Source organism: Artibeus jamaicensis, unplaced genomic scaffold (assembly GCF_021234435.1).
Source record: "Artibeus jamaicensis isolate MK-2021 breed Jamaican fruit bat unplaced genomic scaffold, CSHL_Jam_final scaffold_537, whole genome shotgun sequence".
Lineage (NCBI taxonomy): Eukaryota > Metazoa > Chordata > Mammalia > Chiroptera > Phyllostomidae > Artibeus > Artibeus jamaicensis.
Genome location: NW_026522047.1, coordinates 39,477,153 through 39,485,821, shown reverse-complemented (window position 1 = coordinate 39,485,821; position 8,669 = coordinate 39,477,153). Strand labels below are relative to the sequence as shown.

Sequence of the window (8,669 nt, the reverse complement as noted above, 5' to 3'; positions counted from 1 at the left end):
CCCTCTTGGGTTCAACTTCTTTGGGACTCTCTGAGCTTCCTGGATTTCCTGGAAGTCTATTTCCTTTGCCAGATTGGGGAAGTTCTCCTTTATTATTTGTTCAAATAAGTTTTCCACTTGCTCTTTTTCATCCCCTTCTGGTACCCCTATAATTTGGATGTTGGAAGATTTAAAAGATGTCCTGGAGGTTCCTAAGCCTCTCCTCATTTTTTTGAATTCTTGTTTCTTCATATTTTTCTGTTTGGTCATTTTTTTCTTCCTTCTGGTCCACTCCCTTGATTTGAGTCCCAGTTTCCTTTCCATCACTATTGGTTTTTTTGGTCTGTCGCGCCTGTTACGTATGAGGAGCGGAGCCCTGGGTGTTCACCAGGGCGGGGCAACTCAGTTGCTGGGTTGTGACACTATATGTGGGGGCACGGTCCTCTTTGCTGCTCCCCGCCACTGGGGCCTGCGTGGTCTGTCTCATTGCTTGCTCCTTTGCTGGTTTATCTGCACGTGGATGTGTGACCACGGTCAGCCTGCTGCCTTGCACCCTCACTGGGTCCGCCATTGATACCCCACACCTGGGATCCGCCAATGTCTGCCTGCGCACCTAGGTCCGTCCAGGGGATCTGTGCTGCCCAACCCCGCTCTGCTGCTGGCTCCGCCCCTCTTACCCGTCTGGCTGAAAGATTCATTGTTGTCGGACTTCCAGTAGTTCAATTTTCTGTGTTTTGGCTGCATTTTTGTTACTAAAACTTTGTTGTCTTTAAACTTGGTTCTGCGAGAAGGCACAGTGTTTCCACCTACGCCTCCATCTTGGTCGGTAGTCCACGCAATGCCCATCTGTGGGTAGTTTAAGAGACTTTAGAAGATGGAGGCATAGGTGGATGCGCCGTGCCTTCTCACACAACCAAGTTTAGAGACAACTAAATATTAGCAACAGAAAACACAGCCAGAACACGGAAAATTGAACTTTTCAGAAGTCCGTTAACAACAAATTCTTCAGCCTGACCGGTAAGGGGCGAAACAAGCGGCTGGTGAACCGGGGTTGCACAGGAAAACTCGGTCAGACGGACTCAGGCGCGGAATCCAGACACGCGGAATCCTAGTGAGCGACCGAGTGAGCCACCAGGCGAGCGACCGTGGGGGAGACAGCAGGGGAGCAGGGCTGCGGGTTGACTGGGTTGACTGTGGTCGCGCATTGGTGCGCGGGCGGACAGGCGAGGGAGTGGGCAGTTGGACTGGGGCCGGCGGGTCCCCGCGGCCTGCGGCAGTGGAGGGCGCCGCCATTTCCCTGCTCTGACCCCACCTCCACATACAGCGTCAGAACCCAGCGACTCTGAGTGGCCCGGCCCAGGTGAACCACCTAAGACGCTGATCCTCACCCAGCTGTGAGAAACAGCAGAGGGGGTCGCCATTTCCCCGCTCTGACCACGCCCCCACATACAGCGTCACAACCCAGCGACCTGGGAGTCCAAGGCGCCGCTTCTCACACTTAAAGGGCCAGAACAGACCAAAAATGGCGCAAGAAGATCTCAAAGCCCCAGAGCCCATAGATCTAAGCGATGAAAAAATAGCAAAACTCTCAGACGCACAGTTTAAAACACTGGTCATCAGGATCCTCACAGAACTGGTTGATTATAGCCACAAATTAGACAAATATATGAAGGTGAAACTAATTGAAATGAATGGAATTGCACAGGACACCAATAGCAACGAAAAGGAAACTGGGACTCAAATCAATGGAGTGGACCAGAAGAAAGCAAATAATGGCCAAACAGAAAAGAGTCAAGAAGCAAGAATTCAAAGAAATGAGGAGAGTCTTAGGAACCTCCAGGACATCTTTAAACGCTCCAACCTCTGAATTATAGGGGTACCAGAAGGGGGAAAGGCACAGCCACCAGTGGAAAACTTATTTGAACAAATAATAAGGGAGAATTTCCCCCAATCTGGCAAAGGAAATAGACTTCCAGGAAATCCAGGAAGCTCAGAGAGTACCAAAGAAGTTGGACCCAAGAAGGAACACACCAAGGCACATCATAATTACATTAGCCAAAATTAAAATGAAGGAGAGAATCCTAGAAGCAGCAAGAGCTAAGGGGACAGTCACCTACAAAGGAGTTCCCATCAGACTGTCAGCTGGATTTCTCAAAAGAGACCTTCCAGGCAAGAAGGGGCTGGAAAGAGGTATTCCAAGTCATGAAATCCAAAGACCTACAACCAAGATTGCTCTATCCAGCAAAGCTTTCATTTAGAATGGAAGGACAGATAAAGTGCTTCTCAGATAAGATCAAATTCAAGGAGTTCATCATCACCAAGCCCTTATTATATGAAATGTTAAAGGGACTTATCTAAGGAAAAGAAGTTAAAGAAACATGAACAGTGAAAGGACAACAAACTCACAGTTATTAAGAACCACACCTAAAACAAAAGCAAACTAAAAGGACAGCTAGATCAGGAGTGGAAACATAGAAATGAAGATCTCAAGGAGGGTTAGCAACAGGGGAGTGGGAGGAGGAGAAGGGGGGAGAAGGTACAGAAAATAAGTAGCATAGACAGTAGATAGAAAATAGATGGGGGGGCAAGAATAGCATGGGAAATATAGAATCTAAAGGAATTGAGACACATGGTCATAAACTAAAGGGGGGGTAATGGTGGGGGTGGGGGGGTAGGGTGGAGGGGAATGAAGGGGGGAATAGAACAACTGTAACAGCATAATCAATAAAAAAATTTTAAAAAGAGAGAGACTTTAGGATCTCAATAAAGACATTAAGTCATTACTGTAGTCTGTGTAACCTTTGAATAAGTAATTCCTTTCCTTTTAGCCAATCTCTGGCATTGAGAGATGTCATTCCCTGGTGGTGAGAAAGGTGAACTTGGTACAGGGGGACCCTGGGAGAAGGGGGGGTCCATCAGTAATAGTATTTTGTCCCCCACCCCACACGGGTCTGTTCAGTGACACTACTAGTCTGAACATGTCCAACCAGGCCCAGACCACTCAGTTCCCAGGTTTGCCCTGTGTCCTCACACTCAGGCCTGGCATTGTCCTGTAGGGTCCGGGCCACCCATCCCATGTGTCCCCATGCTCTGTCCAACAGCCTCTCCTGGGCTCTGCCTCTCCCAAGAATCTGGGTCACTTTGACCACAACCCTAGGGTTGGGCACGGGGCCCTCCTGGGCAAGGTGAGCCCCACCGAAGGCCCTTCTGCACCGCAGTTCCAGAGGAAGTGCCTTGTACTGGGGTCTGCACCGGTGGTCAGCTTATCCTGGGAGGGACAGGGTAAGCCCCAGTGAGGCTGGAGCTGCCCTTCCCAGGCTCTGCCCTCACCCAGGCTGTGGCACGAATGCACCAGGAAGAACACTGCTGGGCCCCCCGCTAGTGCCACAGCTGTTGCCACAGCAGTTTCTGTTTATTGCCAGTGCTGTCGGTGCCCACAGTCTGGTCTGCATGCTGCTGGAGCCCCAGGTTCGCCAGGCCCAAGCTCACTGTCTGTGGACGGGCCAGGCAGGAGGGGGGCAGAGTGAATGCGGGACGACCAATGAAAGTGAGCAGAGGGAACCAGTGAATGGGTGAGGGAGGCTGTTCAGAATGAGCATTGGGGGTCCAGAGTGACTTTTGGGGGATCAGAGTGACGTTTAGGGGACCAGAGTGAACTGTTGGATGACCGGAGTGAGGGTAGGACCAGGTAGGAGAAGCACAGGGAGTGGGCAGAACCCCACACAGGGTGGAATTAGAGAGAAGACAGGAATGAAGGGGCTAGGGTAAGGGTGGGGTGAAGGTAAACAAAGGGGGCAGGGCCACAGCAAATGAAAAGTGGGACCTGGCCCAGGGGCAGCAAGACTCAGTCCTTGGCCAGAGGTGGTCTCATGGAGAGAATGGATACAGCCACGGTCAGAGAGAAGAAGCAGGGGCAGCTTGGGTAACTGTAGAAAGCATGGCGGCTCCTGTGAGTGTAGGACCTGGGAAAGGGCAGGCTGGGGCCCAGAGAACAGAGGTGGCCATAGGCCTGGGCTGCGGGCATCGCCAACCAGAGCCAGCATGGGCTGGGATCCAGAAGCCCCTGGGGCAGAAAGGGGCAGCAGGTCACCTGGACAGTCTTGGCTTCAGGAATGCCAGGCAGGCATGCAAACTGCTCTAGGTTTGCAAACTGCTTGCCAACTGCACCCGGCCGGTCAGCAGCTCCAAGGTGGCATCTGGCTAAGGACAGTAGCCCATGTCACAGAGTGCTGCGGCCAGGTCCTGAGTCATGCTGCAGATTGGTGACAAGGTGTTCGGGGAACTAGCTAGGCCTTGGGTGTGCTGGGGCAAACAGCAGGGTCTCAGGGCTTACCTACCACCCCAGACCACTCTGTTAAGGGACGGGGGTGTCTCAGAGCCCACCCTGTTCATGTGTGGGTGTGAGGGCTCCAAGCCTGCTCCACCCCCACCCAGAGGCCCCCCACTTGTGGCCTGTTACTATGGCCTCACCCCCACTGGGCAATGTGTCCCAGTCACCACATGAAACTGCACCTGCCCCTTCTCTCCTGAGTATGGCTGTATCCATTCCCTGTTCTATTCGTGCCCAGGAGCTTGAAACACTGTGATGACACCCCACAGGGGGCATTGCACGAGGCCTCAGATCCCCTTGTTCTGATTCTGGGTGGATTTCTAAGTTTCTGGGAGTTATGCTGTGGGCAAGGGAACCCCCTGGGGTGAATATAGGGATGTGTGGGGAGGCAGAAGCTTGTCACTTAGTAATGAATGGTTGTTGGCACATGGTACAGGTTTAACCAGTGCCAGCACACAGTGGGTATCCTACAGAGGCAATATACAGCAAGTGCCCCTTACATATAGGGATGCGAGATTTCCGAATATTTCCTGCCACATGGGAGGTACTCAGCCAGCCCAAGGTGGAGAGGTCAGAGAGCACACAGTGCTTGATAAAGGTTACTGGCACATGTGTGGGCACCCAACAGGTGCTCAATAATAAATATGTTTGTCCTCAGTAGTTTACTAATACTTTATTACACATATTAGGGCTTAATAAATGTAAGCATGTAATAGATGCTTAATAAGACTTTGTTGGCTCAAAATAGGAACTCAAAAGTTGAAAACCAGTAGGTGCTCAATAAAGGGCAGTAGGCACACAGTAGGGCAGCCTCTCACTGCCGCTGCACCAGGACCTCTATCCTGGCTCACCTCACTGGGATGCTCCCCAGGCATTGGCGATCAACAGCTGCGTCTTCTGCCAGGGGTACATCTGGGAGGAGTGCAGGACCCTGAGAAGAGTGGGTGGGCCACTGGGAGCCCCCATCCAGCGCTCAGCACCCACCTTGGCTAGGTCCTGCAGCACCGACATGGCCCCCTGGTGGCCCCTTCCACCACCCGTTCCTACTCACAAACCACACCCTCATCTTCCTTTTCTGGAGAGTGCAGTGGCCTCAGTTTGGGTCTAAGGACAGAGGTACGAGTGGGCCCAAAGTTGGGCCCCAGCCCCTGCCACCCTGCCCTGGTCCCCACTGATTGTGGCAGGAGGTGGGTGCGGTGCTGTAGCAGAAATGTGAAGAGGAGAAGAGGGGCCCCTGTACCACCATGGCCAAGAGGTTCTCACCAACCACCTCCCTGCACAGGGGCAACTAGAACTGCCTGTGCCCTGTGGAAGCAGGAAGGAGAGAATGGGCCCTTGGAGGGACTTGGTTTCTGTGCCCCTCTCCATCTAAGTCACCTTGGGTTCTTAAGAGACCAAGAACTGCATAGGCCACTCAACTGGGGTCTAATTGATACAGAAAAAGGAGGTGGTGGTATCACCACCTCCCTTATTTAGGGCTTTAGACTTCTTGTGATATGACCCCAGAGGGAATTAGCTATTTATGGCTGCTTTTCTGCACCTAACTTTACCCAAACTTGAGGCCCCCTAAAACCTCCAGTTCTCTTTCCAGGGTCTGCTGTTTGTCCCTTCCCCTGGCTGGCACCTCCCCACCTGGAGGAAAGTTCTCACCAAAGCACTCAAAAGTATCAGCCATGGCCTCGTTCTGCACTGTGTGAACAAGCCCCCACCCAACCCCAGCAGAAGTGGGAAAAGATAAGAAAAACTTGTTTCAGGATCTGGCTCACCTTCTGCCCCTTCTGCGCAGGGGAAGGGACAGGAGGTGGGTCAGGGACCAAGGCCCAGCCTTGCAGGGTCCCACCTGATCAGAGACGAGTTAGTTAGAGCATGAAGGCAGCCATGCTGCCATTGATACCAATAAAGAGGTGGAAGCAGGGGAGCACCTCATAGGCCATGCTGGGCACGGAGCAGGAGGAGGCGGCTGGGTACGTGAGTGGCGTGACTGAGCAGCTCGGGGGCAACTGAGTGGTTGCCTGTAACCACTCAGAGAGGGGGGCTGAGAAGCCCTGAGAGGAATACAGATCTCCTCTCCCACAATCCGCACTGTAGACCCCTATTAATGTGAGCTGGGACAAGATGAGTTTTCAAGGCCACCTTGACATACCATTTATTTAGACCCCACTTGGAGTCACCTCAGACCCCACATTCTCTTTCTGTCCTTGGGGACCACTGCAGATTCCCATCCCCCTCGACAGGACCAGTGGTGGTGGCAATGGCGGTGGGGTGGTCAGTAAGAATGGGCCCTAGGGATTTGGGGGCCTCTCCTGTACAGTAGTAACAAGCAGGAGGGCAGTCAGGTTGACAGGGCCACGTACGCCCTCTGCTGAATGGCCAGCAAGATGAGCGCCATGATGCATGCTAACACCAAGCAGTTACGCTGCATAGCAAATGGCAGTTACCCCCATCAGTGTGCAGGGGTGGGGGCTGCCACCCTCAGCCCTGTAACCCATCCTGACCTCCCTACATTTTGGAGAGCAAAACACCAGGTCCCACAGTCCCCAAAACTTCACCCCAGCCATCCTGGACAAGTCCCTGCCCGGAAGAGGCCAGAAGGGGAAGTGGCAAGTGGCAGTGGCTGGGCACCCCATCCCTCTGGGCAGTTCCCGTACCATATCCCAGAGAAAGTAGATGAGCCAGTAGAGAGTGGGGGGCAGGCCCCCCATGAACTGAAGCTGTTTGGCTTGGGTGACATGCTCCTCAATGAGGGCAAGAGTCAAGTTGGTGGGGATGAAGGACATGGTGAAGACCCCACAGGTGGAGAAAAGTACATCTACCCAGGAGGCCAACCTGGGGGCGGGAGTGGATGAGCTGCTCAGGGCAGAGCTGTGCATTCCATTGATGGGACCAAGGTCCACAGAGCTGGTCACTGTGGGAAAAATGGCTCAAGCCATTTCAGGATGAAGGTGGCCGGGTCATTTGGCAAGGAGAAGCTGTACAAGGCTGATGTGACGAGGACATGTGGACCACTAGGGGAGACTGGAGCCTGCTGAGCCTGACAGTGTCCCATTACCCTGGCCTAGGAAGTGGACAGGGGCATTTCTATTCACCATTTATACAGCAAGAGTGTACAGAATCCAAATCTAGCTCCTACCACCCAAAGTAACAGGGAGACCGAGGTGGGGGAGGACATGCAAGGCAGAGAGACTCATGGGGTGGCCTCAGGTAGTTGCTCCTTGGTGAGGTTCAGAGGGTGGTTGAGCATGGGGATACTGTGGGCATAGTAATCGGGGCCTGGTGGCAGGCGGGCGGGTAGGAGTGCATTGTTGGCTCTTTCACAAAGGCCACCACGGCATGCCAGCCCGGTTGTTAAACCAGGTCTGGGGTGGGGTCAGGGCTGAGGGTTAAGGGTGGTGAAGTCAGCCCTGCTCCCACCAGCCACCTGTCCACTACCCCCAGGTCCCACCTTGACACTGTGCTGAGCATTCAGGCCCTGAGCCCATGCCGTGAGGTTGTTCAGAATGCAGCCAAGGGCTCCGCCAGATTTGGAGCTCAGCAGCACTCGGAGCTTTCCCTGTAAGTGCCCTACTGCATGCCCCGAGGGCAGGCCCACATCTTGCCCCCGCCCCGAGAAGCCCCCATACCTTTGGGACAGTGGAGGCAGGGAGGTGTAACTGAGGACCAGGGAGGACGGGGTGGGAAAGCCCACCAGTGGGTGGGCAGAGGGGTGTGGAAGGAAACCCAAGGCAGGGGATCCCCCTCCCCTGACCTCATTCACTCATTTCTTGGCCCTCAGGCTGTGAGAGAGGCAGACAGAAAGTCAGAGACGTGAGTGAGACAGAAGGCAAGATGCTGGGGGTCTGGTGAGACAAACCAAAAGGGGTTAGGCACGGAGGGCACTCTGGAGGCCTCTAGCCCAGGCAGCCATCCCAACCTCCCTGGGGGCCAGACCACCTCCTCCATCTGAGGACCCATAGAGCAGCCAGACACACGGAGCCCGACTAGCACTCAACCCTGGCGCACCACGTGCAGGTAGGTCTTGACCAGGAAGTCGGACAGAGTCCAGCCTGTCGGGTTCTATACAGTTTCACCTGAGGCAGCTGGCGCCTGGGGTAGTGGGGCAGTTGGGAAGCAGGTGGCGGGTGCCAGCCCAGCTGCACTGGCAGGCAGGGAATGCAGACTCCAGGGCCCGGTTTCCACTGGCCAAGACTTCGGCCACGTCTGAAGTTCCCAACTGGCAGGTGATGAGCTGCATGCACTTGCGTGCATTGCAGGAGCGGGGCAGGGCTGTGGGCACCCAGCTTGTGGGGAGGCTGGAAGTGGAGGCTCCCAGATCACAAGCAGGCATGGAGGGTGCTCTGAGAATCCCTGAGGTCCAGCGGCC

At 54.2% G+C, this 8,669-nt stretch overlaps 2 pseudogenes; both read right to left on the bottom strand.

Annotated features, from left to right (window-relative positions):
* Positions 1 to 3,357: 3,357 nt before the first annotated feature.
* On the bottom strand, positions 3,358 to 7,086 carry LOC128626349 (phospholipid-transporting ATPase ABCA7-like; annotated as a pseudogene).
* A 67-nt stretch (positions 7,087 to 7,153) lies between these two features.
* Positions 7,154 to 8,633, bottom strand: LOC128626363 (phospholipid-transporting ATPase ABCA7-like; annotated as a pseudogene).
* Positions 8,634 to 8,669: the final 36 nt, after the last annotated feature.